At 41.4% G+C, this 13,046-nt stretch overlaps 1 long non-coding RNA gene across 1 annotated transcript; it reads left to right on the plus strand.

Moving 5' to 3' along the window:
* The first annotated feature begins 16 nt into the window (after window positions 1–16).
* LOC111611698 lies at window positions 17–5,741 on the plus strand. The gene is made up of 2 exons (XR_002754169.1): window positions 17–1,361; window positions 5,149–5,741. It is a non-coding gene; the product is annotated as an uncharacterized LOC111611698 (long non-coding RNA).
* Window positions 5,742–13,046: the final 7,305 nt, after the last annotated feature.

The raw sequence follows: 13,046 nt of genomic DNA on the forward strand, positions 1-13,046 counted from the left end.
GAAGGGAGGGGGGAGAGAGAGAGAGTGAGAGAGAAAAGAGAGAGAGAGAGATCTGAATGTGGGAGGGATAGAGGTGGAGAAACAACTCTCCAACAGCGCGCAGGCGCAGTAGCTCCCGCTCCCACTGGGCTCCTCCATACAGTACCTCCGCCTTACTGTACATCAACTAGTGAAGGGGGAAAAAAAGAAAAGGAAAAAGCAAGGAACATAAATAAAAGGAGGGGAAGAGAAAAAAAGACACACAGCTGAAAGGAAATCTGTGAAATATGCAACGTTTCTTCTGAGAGCTCGTTAAATTATTAACTTGCTGTTTCGCTACGGTGCAGTTCATGTCGCTTAAAAAAAGAAAACCCACACACACGCGCGCACACACTCCGATGGGAGGGCCTCGCTCGTACTTTTCCTGGCAGGAAAAACAAACACGTGAAGCAGACCGAGCGGGCGAACGGACGGATTCACGGGATGGAGGACAAAAAGAAAAAGAGAGAAAAAATAACAGAAGAGCAAGCATGGAGAGTGTTAATTTCAGTAACGTGGCCGGGAGCCTCCTCCTTTTCATAAACACCCCCCCCCCACACACACACACACACCCTCTGTCGTAAAGCTTGAACCCTTGAAACCTGTTCTGGCACAAACCATTAATAGTTTTGATTGATTTTTCCGTTATTTCGCGCAGAGACTTTTTTTCCCCAGCTGCCCTGTCGCCTACCAAAGCTTAAAAAGTTTATAGAAAATTAACCGAATTGTGTTTCTCTCTCGCTCTCTCTTCAGAGAAAGAGATGCTGGTCTGCCCCTTCTGAAACAGAAGACCAGGTTTGCTTAAATGGATTTCATGTTCTGATTTACATGAAGAGTAGGTGAGGCGCAGGAAGGAGCAGAAAAAGGGGGGGAGCGCTCGGGCTGCTTCCACCATCTTAGATTGTATTGATTATTCTTTGCTCTCATGCTAGCCCTCCCTCCTCTCTTCTTCTTCTGCTTCTTTTTCCTGCCACCTTCTCTCCGCGATCAGCTTTTTCTCCCCGTTTTGTGGCAGATTACTGTAACGCTATTGTACAACAACTTCCTGCCTCTTTTGGCTCCGCTTCTAAAAAACACTGAGAAAAGGGCAGAGCTCGTGGGCTCAAACTTTTTTCTTCTCCTTCTTCTTCCCCCCCTCTCCTTTCCCTTCGGCCTCAAACCAGAGCAGCTTCTATACGGAGAGGAAAAAGGACATGTTAACCCCCCCCCCAAAAAAAACAGAGAGAGTCTGTTACAGAGGAACTATTCTGATTTCATTTCTGCTTTCTAAACTGCTGGCTCGGGGAGTTGAGGAGGGCGAGCGGGGACTAGCAGAGACAATGGGAGGAAAAAAAAAAGAAAAGGTGGGGGTTCAACTTTTTCTTACTCTTTTTACACCGTGAAAACTTTCTATGTCGGTGTTTGGAGGGCGCCGAGCTCTTTGGAGGGGCTTGAGGAGGTTTTTCAAACATGGCTGCTACTGTTTTGCAAAAAAAAAAAAAAAGAAAAAAAGAGGGGGTTGCTGGCATCTGCGCACACCCACCGCCTCTGGTTTTCCTCCGGTTCTCATTTCTTACTACGAAAATCCCAACGTCTCCCTTTGCACTTCTTGTTTGCTCAGTCTCTCTCTGCGATTGCACACCGGGGCCGAACGGGAGGCGAATGGGCTGTTTTGTTTTTGAAAGAAAACGTTGCAGTTTGTTTTTGGGGTTTGTTTTCCCCGTCCTCTCCCCCTTCGAGCTCGGTTCGGGCTCCCGACGCCGGCACCGGCTATGTACCCAGCTTTTAGAGAAAGGAGCCCGGTTCCACGTCACATCTCGCCATGTGTTTTAGCCAATTGAAAAACCTGTGACTTCATTATGGCCTTGATGTATAAAGCTGTCATGTGTGCATATGTTGGGGAACTTCATTTGAAGGAGGAGGGAAAAATGAAATGAAGTGAAAAGAGGGATGATGAAAGAGAATGTGCCTGAAAAACTCCAGGATTAATTGATGGCGGCTTACAGGGGGAAACTTTGTGGGTGTTTTGCTCCGTGTGCAGGCTTGCACTTTGCAGCAGCGTGAAGTTCATCTGAGGATACAGTTTTGGGTTTTGGTGCGGTGCCAGCTCCCACCGCGGCGCTCCTTTTACTTTGCCCCTCTGATGCTCATCCAAGTTATTTATTATGCCCAATTTAGACATCTTTAATTTATCATAATCGCATAATCCCAGAGAATACAGCAGATTTTTTTTTCTTTTCAGAGGAATTAAGGAGTCCAATTAAGACTTTTTTTTGTTGTTGCAATTTTCAGTTTTTATAGTTACTTTTTCGCTTTTTGCCTTGGAAGTGAAATTTTTGGAGAAGTCAAACAAATGAAAATGCTCAGCAAAGAAAACCTAAAACTAAAGATGGGAGTTGCTTCTTTTACAAATAAATAAACAATCCACCAATCACATTTACCTGATATTACAACATAAAACAAGATGGCAGACAAAGCTGTGAAACACCCTGCAATTTATCTCCAATATTCTAGTAAAAAAATATAATTTACTCCCCCCAAAAAAGTAAAGTAAATCTGCACAAATCTAATTATTCTATGTCTTTATAGATAAACGAAAAGAATATTATAAATATTGAAAATGTAAAAATAAAAAAATAGGCATTTTAAAAAACCATTTTTAGAAAAAAAAAATTTGTACAAAAAATACAACTTGTGAACAGAATATTAGCTCGTTGTTAGTCTTTATTTTCCTCACTTTTCCATCAGGGAGAAAACACCAAACACATTTAAGTGAAATAAACGATATTTTTCAGACACAGGTCAGAAAGGTTCAGATATCTTTCTGGTAACGCAAAGAAAAAAAAAAAGCCCTGCCCAGGAGACGATAAGAGACCCACAACAAACATCATCTGCATTTCTAATTTTAAACGAAACATCACAACGCCATCAGAGGGGAAACAGGAAGTGGTCAGCGTCTAAACGTCACACGCTGATCGGAGAACTTCTCCTAACCGACTCACTCAGGACGGGATGAAAGCTAACCACAAGCATCCCTTCTGACGCCGGGGTCCACAATATACTTTCTAGGAACAAGAGTGCGTAGTGTGTGTGTGTGTGTGTGTGTGTGTGTGTGAGAGAGAGGTGGTCTCAGTTAAGCCTTGCACGTGTCTAAACAACTTCTCTATTACGCTTGAGACCTTTGGGGGCACTCCCCCATCGAGCGGGGAACAAAGGCCGTGACCCCGGGGTCAAAAGTGTTACATGGGAGGCTAAGCGGGCCCATTCACTTCTCCGCCGCTGTTTGCTTTAAGAAGGTAAAGATTACGAACACATTAACTATTACCGATTAGGGAGCAAGCGGGAGGGGGGGATCCCTCGTGGGAGCTAGGTCCCAGGGCAGCACATCACATCCTATTAACACAGCCTGACCTTTGACCCCGGCTCGTCACCCACAGGCAGTCGACTGTGACCGTCAGTTTCTGCTCTCTGAGTCCGAGACATTCAGAATACCTGTTTGTATTCAGGCCTGAAAAACTCCAGGGACGCAAATGAGCGGAGGAAAAGAAAACTTAAAAAAATAAAATACATAAAAGCAGCTTTCGAACACTGCAGGTTTCTGTGCACACAGGAGTGAAGGGTTTGGTGCCATCACTGCTCTGTGTTTGCGTCGGTACTGCGCTCTGGTTTCGGCTTGGACCTCAGGCCCGTTTGTCTCCGTGCGCTCACTCACGTGACGTCGCGTTTTCAGCGCCGTCCGATCGGAGAAGTCGTACAAATTGTGCAGGAAAGCACAGGCTTCACGAAATGGTTGCATGTGCATCAAAAGCTCCCGAAACACAAAATGGAGGAGATGAAGCATGCGCAGGAGGGGGATTCTATATATGTATTATATTTTATATGATGGTAATGTAGCTTATGCCTCCGTGAAAGGCATAAGGAGCAGATCCTTCTTGATCCGGATTTCTGATTGCATCCGAACATTATTTTTTAACCCTGTGAGTCCAGACAGCACAGCTCTTTCCCAGCTAATACTGCTGTGAGTTTTAAAAACACACTTTTTTTGTTTTATTTTTTTAATATATATATTGCTTCTGATTAAATCTTCTAGTTTTTGTTTCGGGTAAACTGTGGAGAAAAGGACTTCCAGAACATAAATTCAAATTTAAGAAGTCTGTGTCCCTATTTTAAAACAGGTACTTCATTATTATATGTAAAATTACAAAACATTAGCAAAATAAAAAGAAAAAGTAGTAAAATATTAGATTTTGTCTTGCATATATAAACCTCTTAGGATTTTTCTTTTGTTTTTGACTGAATAATAGAAAAGTAATCAGGTACAGTACATACTGTATCATTTTAATGTATAAGAAAAGAGATATAGAAACATGTGAAATATACATTTTATTTTACCATGACACACAAAAATCACTTTTCCCCATTAATTAACTATACTTGAATGTGTAAGACAAGCCTATTATGTAAAAAGTGTGATTCTAATTTTGTTTAAGAAAATAAGCAAAAATGTCGTCGTTTTTTTCCTCTCAGTGCACAATTCAGTCTTTAAAAAAATAATGTATTCCTTTGTCTGTAAAAAAAAAACAAAAAACAAGGTCAGTTAAATAACATTTAATTTGTTTTATTTATGACAAAAAATGAAATAATTATTGTTGGAAATTATGCTTATTGAAGTGACGAATCTTTGATTTCATTTAAAGAACAAACGGCATAACACACAACCATTTCTACTTTTTAGAAGAATTTTAGTTAAAAGTTTCTATTATACTTTTACAATATAAACCGTTTTCTACTTCCTAATTTTACCTAATTTAAAACTTAAATTAACCTCAATTATTCTCAGTAAGGATTTTAGAAACCTCACATTAATTTTTCTCCTATAATTTCAGTTAAAAAAAACAAAAAACTTTTGTCGAGTGTGAAAATGCAGAAAAAACAAAATTGTGCTGTAATCCTCTTGGCTAGTTTCAACTTTAAGAATCCAGAAAAAAAAACAACACATTTTCAAGATTTCTGCTTACTGGATAATTTGCAAATGAATTAATCTTAAAAAAAAAAAAAAAAAAAAAAAAAAAAAAAAAAAGAAGACGAAGAAGAGAGGCAGAGCAAAAGAGCAGAAACAAACTCACTTTGTTGTCTTTTCCTTCCCCACAGGATTTCAAAAGAACCCGAGGAGGAAGAGGAGCAGAGGAGAGGCTGGAGACGGAGGACCTGCTCGACAGCAGAGCTCAGAGTGGACAACCCTGCCTGGGAGGGACGCGCCCTCACTGAAGCCACCGACTACTTTTGGCAGCCCCCCCTCAGGAGCCGGCCACATTGTGCCGGACCGGCACCGCGTTCAAGCGTCAGGCTCAACGTGACGCAGTTCAGGCAGCAGATCCACACGAGTGTCGCCAATGTCTCATTTAGAAGCGTTAATAAAGACAATTTAAACACGAATTAACGCGTTCCTCCGACGCAGAGGAGATCGAAATTGTTTTTACAATCAAGCACAAAGTTTTGTGAATTTTTTATTTATTTACTGTGACTCAGCAAGGGGATGGCGCAATTTAAACACATTACTACAAAGATTTGAAACAAAAATGTAAGACATAATCTGCAGTTTTAATTTAAAACAGGAAAGCAATAACATTCCTACTGCTGGTAAAATAAAACAAGGAGGATTATAGCTAAAAGGATTACATTCCTTTCATCTTTTGTATGTTGACACTTGGTAACTTAAATAAATGCTTGCTATGTAGAAAATCGCTCATTTTTAAGGCTCTGCTTTGTATAGGGTCACAAGAATAACAATCAGAATTTAGCTGGTTATTTAATTAACTATTTATTTAACTTTTTGGGTATTTTTTTTTACCCCGGTGAGATCATTGAGAACTAGTTCTCATTTACATTGCCAACAAAAGCAAATGTCTTTAGGTCGGAAATGGTTTTACCTTAATCGGAGTAAGTCTGTGTTTTTTGTTGCCAGACAACTTTGCCTTTTTTGTATGTGAGGAAACAGTGTAGTGGCTTTCTTTCAGCCGGTTGATTACAAGTGTGCAGCAACAGGTGGGGGAGGGGGCAGCGCTACATTACTCCACACGGCGTATGGACAGGGAAAACTTTGGGCTCGTCGGTGTTTTCTCTGGAATCTGGTTAAAATGAATTTTAAGCAACAGGAAGAGTAGAAACTTTTTAAACCTTGGTTCAGGTCGACATGGTAACCAGACCAGGTAAGAAGCTCAGAACCTTCTGACGTTCCCATGAAAGACAGGACAATTTTAGGTGAATTTGAAAGCGTTTCTTGTTGTTTAGGCTGTGCATCCACATGGATTCCGCATCTTGGGAAATCAGAATAAAAAAAAAAAGCTTAAAGTATCAGTTCTCCTCGTGAGTCCAGGTATGCTGTATATATGTATATATCTATAGATCTACTGTATATAGATATATACATATCTGTAGATATATATACATATATATACATATACAGCATACCTGGACTCACGAGGAGAACCGATACTTTAAGCAACCTTGAGTTTTTTGTTTTATCCTCCCGGATGAGTGAGGCAGCCCTGGCATTTTATGGGCCCGGACTGTCTGTGCCGCAGGGCTGCCAGAGGTCCAACAGCACCGCCTCAACACCGCGTTTTGTTATCTCACACACCCTGAACCCGCATCCCTCTGCCCGGCCGAGAATGTGTCAAATGTGCGCCCTAATGCGCTTTATCCTTTTCATAAACACTGCTGCCGCTCCCGGTGCTTCCTCCGGGGCAGAGCCACTGACCGAGCCAGAACCCGAATCCCTTCACGCTCCCTTCCTCAGCACGACGCTTCAACCAAAAAAAACCCCAAACTATTAAAGCAGGTATTTCACGGAGAACAATAAAAAGCAGCGAATTGTGTTTCTAAACTTCTGCACTGTAAAAAAAAAAAAAAAAGTAAATGCAATAGGATCCCTTAGAGCAGGTGACACTGATGATGAAAGTGTCGTCGCCTGAAAAGCACTGATTAGGGTGAGTTCATGCTGGGATGACAGACTGATGGGTTTGATGTTATTTCCAGTAGGATATTTATCTACGTGGGAGAAGAGCTGAGATTTACAGGACAGCTGCAAAAACAGAGTTTGCACTCCAAGAGCAATTTCAGTAGTGCTCTCAGTTTCTGCAAAAAATAAAAAATTTAAAGCAGATCTTACATAAGTTCAAAGTGTTTTTGCTGCAGTCATGTCTAAATTTACATTTTACTCTTTATTGTTAGCATTTTACATTGCATGCTAGCAATAACAGCTACAGCTATATTTGTAAAGCTTTTGGACTGCAAAGATGAGCCAAAATGTAGATTCATTTCTACCATTTTTAAGCTTTTAACTGTAAATAAATACTCATAAATACCGGCTGGAATTGTGTAAGAATCTGGATTATCTGCACTTTCCATAAATGAGGCAGCGGCCTGCATGAGTTTTTCATACCATAGTGAAATTATATAGTAATCCATTTGAAACAGAATAGCAAAAATGATCTGAGGGCTGTTAAATTAACTGTTTATTATAAAAGCCTCACTATTACTTTGCTTTTGACGCATAGACCTTAACGAAAATAAACAATCATATAATTAGTAGTAGATTTCAGTTCATTATTTTAAATTAATTTGGAATCATTTTGGTTCTTTTCCAATTAAAAATTCAAGAGAAAAGAAGAAAGGGCCCGGTCTTTAAACATGCACCCAAAGTGAATATTACCCACTGTGTTGCTGTGCTTTTCACAGAGCAACACAAGTACAACAAGCTGATACCAGCCGGTTAATTTGTTAGTCCATCAGCTCAGGTCACTTAGCAGACCTAATTACCTGTAGTTTCCCCCCCAACTGTAGTTTCAAAGAGTGATGGATGACACTCCTTTGGACTACACACCATTAAAATACATTTTATAATTGCCTCGCCAGTCAGTCTAACATAATGGGTGTGTGAAGAGGGCAGGGGCCTGACTCTGAGGAAACATACAGTGGTTTCATTGAATCGTGGTAATTACACACAAAGTTAGAACTACAAAAACAGATCCAATCGTCTAATGGCTTTTATTTAAAACAGAACAGTGACAATTATTCCTCCTACGGCAAAGAAAAACAAAAACAAACATTTCATTTTCACAACTATGATGTCGGATAGTTATCCTTGGCAAATTATATCTGAAAAGATAAATTATTTTGCACCCCAAACACTTAGCAACCACTAAATCTGTTGCATGTAGGAATTAAAATCTAATAAGTAGATTTGCTAGTATTCAAGAGTTTATTAAGTAGAACAAATCTTTGAAAAGCCCCAAATGTGTCTGCTTTGAGTGTGAGAGACGTGTATTATCCCTCTTTCTGCCAGCTTACCGGCAGTGCGCAGCGTCAGGTGGGAGCACTGTGTGAGACTCTGCTCTCTACACAGCAGGAGACGCTTCGTCTCACTCCGTTAACTGTTTCTGGCCCCTCGTTGAGACGGATTTGAGTCTCACCAAGTTGTATGACAGAATATTTTAGTGGATGTAAAAACGACAACTTTTTAAAAGCACAGTAAACCAGACCAGTAGATCAGATCGTTTCCTCAAAACTTGAGTTTAAACTCTAATTTTCAATCTTGGGGGGTGCAAATCGAAAACACATCGAGGGAAAACTTTTTTCTAGAAGGTGAAAGCGGGCCAATAAAATATGGGCTTGTACTTTAGCAAGCTAATGTCTAATAATCCCCTGTTTTAGCAACAATGTAAATATGAATTAGTTGTCAGTCATATTCAGTAGGAGAGGGCGATATGGACTTAAAGTTTTATTGCAATATGTTGCGGTAGTATTGCGATAATGATAAAAGCGCCAATAAGAACTATCTATTACTACTTTTTTGGGTCACTGCGTGGCTTTGACTGCATGACACAGCAATTCTAACCCCATAAACACAAATACTGCTCTTGAGAAACACACCCATTTGTATTTTTTTTCTCTCCCTCAATCAACCTGTTCAGAAGCGCCGCATCAAATGCCAACTTCAGCTCTTAAAGACAACACAACTAAAATTATTAGCAAATATATTTACGATTACACGCCAGTCGCAAAAACCCAGAGACTTTGCAGAATGGTACTAAAAAATAATAGACAACATATGTAAAGTTAAGCATTTGGATGATTTATAAGATGATTCAGCATCAGCTGACTGTGACCCATAAGCAAGCTGGTTCATATTGGGCCGGTTACAGCAACGGCAGGTTCAGAGTTTGGACAACTCACTCTACTGGACGAACAAAATCAAACACAAGTTTACTCTAAGCGTACTTAATATGGAGATATGTCTACATCTACCTTGGAACAAACAGAGGTTTTGTACTCCCACACAAAAACACAAAACCCGGATAAGTATTTTTGGTCCAGATGTTACTTCAAATATAAATAAAATAAAACTAACCTACAAGTTAGTTTTCATCAAGATATTTTGTCTTGTTTTAGTTCAATAATTTACAAAGTACTTGTTTCACTCAGATTATTTCACTTCTAACACATTTTCCTGTGTTATACGTAAAATAATCTGCTAGAGGAACTAGTACTTCTTTTAATCAATATTGAGGATTTTGTGTTTTTACAGTGCAAACTGTTACTTTGGGGTGGGTCCAAACCTCACCAAGCCCCTGTCATCCACATAAAGGGTCTGAGAGCTTACAGCTCTTAGATAGCGTTGTTACTGTTTATATCAACAGTAACAACGCTATCTATGCTTCATCAAGTGTCTGGAAATTAATTTCATGAACTTTAAGATGTGTATTCCACACTTGTTGTGGTTGAAGTACTGAAATGTCTTAAGTTAAAACGCCCCAGAATATGAGTGATACTAACTATCGTCTAGCCAAAGGTGTTGACAGAGTGCGGGAAGCTGCGGCCTGGCGACCCCTGACCTTTCACACTGGCTCAGAGAGGCAGAGGGTCAGGCAGAGGACATGGAGTTGGAAGAGGGAAGTGAATTCTATCCTTCCGTTCCTCCGCAGTCCTGTGTGCATCGACAGCAAGATGAGCTGGACGCTGTTCCAAAATCCACACTCGTTTGGCTGCGAGCAAAGCACCGAGCCCGGGTGCGTTTCAAAGGAAGTGCTGAGGAAAGCAGGTTTTTTTTTTTTTTTTTGCACCACCAACCCCTAAACTTGACCGAGTGTGTGCTTGCCTGCTGCTGTGCTGTTTGGGCCATCCCGACCCAACTCAATATCCCTCCGCACCAATATCTGTCATCTGACGGGGCCAATATGGCTGGCAGCCCACTTGTTTCCCCCTTCTGACGGGGGAGAATTCTACCTCGTCTCGTCTTATTGTAGCGCTCGACAATATTTTATCATCGTCCCCGCACCTCGTAAATATTAGTGTCTCTGCAGAGCTGCGTAGGATTGAGAGGTTGGAAGGCAAAAAGCAGAGCCTTCACTCTTGCACTGCCTTCAGTTGAGTCGGTGACTGTGGAGGCGACAACCTGCCGGTGACAAAGGCTAAAGACCCCTTAAAATGCCACAGATTGGAAGGGAAACTGCAAAAAATGAGAGCGCATTCATTTTTCAGAACGCCAGATGCTACAGCACACCGGCGCCTGGCAAGTAGGGGCGCGGAAGGAGCCCGAAAGAGAGACTGAGAGCAGGCCTACGATAAAGAGGAAATGAAAAGGAGAACAGGGGATTTTGTGGCAGTAAGATCTGATGCCGGTCTCCGTTCCATAAAGTTCAACGTCGATGTGCGCAATTCTCTCTCTCTGCAGACGAGAAATCTGGCAGGGTGTGGGTCAGGGGAAAGGGCTGTGTCTAGTGTTGGGGGTGGGGTTGGACTGCTGGAGAGAGTGATCTTTTTTTTTTACAAGCGGGGTGAAAGGCGGATGGTCATGTGTGCAGAGGCTCATGACAAAAGGGCCTTTTATGTGCAGTGTATGCAGATAGAGGAGGCTCCTTTGTGCACAGATGGAGATCCCATGCCTGGGTCTGCCTGCGGTGCGGAGAGAAGGGAGGGCGGAGAGGATAGAGGAGTGTTGGTGAAGGGAGGAGAGGGGAGGGGAGGGAGGAGTGTCTCTGGCACTGAGTGCCATCACTGTGTCTGGTGGGGGATGGGGCACGGAAAAGGAGAACCGAGCCGTCCTGGTCCTACCAGGTTCGGCTGGGAGGAGGGGCTTCAAGCCTTGCTGAGAAGATACAGAAACGTGCAACCTGATAGCAGAATGGCACAAACCTCTAACAAGTGGATTGGGGGTCAGACATTGTTGGCGAGTAATCGCCTGCTAAAATCGGTGTTCGATTTTGGCAGGTTTGGAAAACGTGGTTCATCGCTGACAATGTGAGGTAGTTCAAAAGGGCACATACAGCAGCTCTCAAAAGTGAACACACCTCTGTTAAAAATGTTAAGCTTTCATACTATAAAAAGATGACCGTGATAAATTATTGTAAAACATTTTCTACATATAAAGTACGGGTGCAGCTATTGCAATTTTCTGACTGATCACCAATTACCGATCTCACCTGCTCTTTCAGATTTTGGCCAATGGCAATTTTTGGGGGGTTGTACTTTCTCGCTAAATATAGCGAGAAAGTCTCTGAGTTGGCAACAGCTTTGTGACTATTGTTAACTGCAAACGTGCAGACATGACCTGGTGGGCCGGTCTGTCAGTCAAACCTCTCTCACAGAAGAGAAAAGAGGACAGTGGTTGATTTTGAGACCTTTGCTGAGGTAGATAAGATCGGTTCCACATCTAAGTATCGGCCAATCACTGATCTCCCAAAATTAAAGAAATCAGCGCACCCCTAACATAAAGTGAAATCAATACTACACAAATCAAGTGAAAATCCAGAAATAATATTGCTGCACAGAAGTGTAAATCCTTACTTTGTTGATGTACCAGCATTCAGTCTCCTTGGCACCTGCTATCAATTATAATGAATCTGAATAAGCTGAAATAAAGTTCAGCTTGACATGTACCCTTTAGCAAAAGCCATAGTTTGTAGAGGTTACAAATGACCAGAAGGACCTCATCATACCAAAGGCATAAACCTGAACATTTGGGCCCCAGTTCCATGAAGTATGAGTAACACAAGAACAACACTGCAAATCACCAAAAGGACACCAAGCCCACTGTGATATACACCGGTGGCAGCGTCACTCTCTGTGGTTACTTTACATCACATGGGTTTCTTCGTCTAGGTAGTTTCAAATGTCAGTTTTCTTTGGACCAACACCTTCAGATGTCTGCTGGAAAGCTGAAGACAAAAAAAGGATTTCATTTTTCAGCATCCAAGCCAAAAATAAAAAGAGGATGACACTTTGTGAGATAAAAAAAGTTTTAGAATGGAAAAGGTAGAGTCCAGAACTGAATTTGACAGGAAATCCATGGGGTCACCTGAAGAAATCCGTGGACAAGAGCGAGATCTGGAGATCTTATGTAAGGTACAGCGGACAAATATTTCCTAGTAAAGATGAGCGATGTCAAGAGACTCCTACCTAAAAAGACCAAATGCTGAAACTGAATAAAAATGTGCTTTACCATGGCTGTCAGTAAAAGGTCTGGTTTCCCTAAGCGTCTGCTAGGTAAATTGTATATATTATTATCAAATATTTGTTGTTTCATGTGCCTTTATAATGTCCTTGTCTTATATGTCTTTATTTGTTTGGTTTCATCTTAGCATAAAGAATGTTTCTGTGTTGTTGAATTACTTTGATTCTTTTCTCAGAAGGCCTCTCTGAGGAAGAGCAGAGAGAACCGTTTTCAACAGGATTATCGCTCAGCAGAAACCTAACATCCTTGACCTGTTAGATAGCTATAAAACCGTCACCGTGAAGATGTACAACTTGCTCTGTTCTACCATGTGTCTGGAACCGAATAATCTAGTGCAAGATAACATGTGTTTTAGTTAGTGATTGTCATTAGCACTGCAACTAAGTGATGAAGTGTTTTGCCCCCACCCCTTTAGAGTTGCAGTGTTCTCTGTGATAGGGACTCCGAAAGTAATAAAAAAGAGAGAAGCGGACAAATGTGTTTTCAGAGCGGTTGGAGATTTGTGACTGGAAACACATCTCTATCCGTTCTCCTT

This window comes from Xiphophorus maculatus, chromosome 2 (assembly GCF_002775205.1).
Source record: "Xiphophorus maculatus strain JP 163 A chromosome 2, X_maculatus-5.0-male, whole genome shotgun sequence".
Classification (NCBI taxonomy): Eukaryota; Metazoa; Chordata; class Actinopteri; order Cyprinodontiformes; family Poeciliidae; genus Xiphophorus; species Xiphophorus maculatus.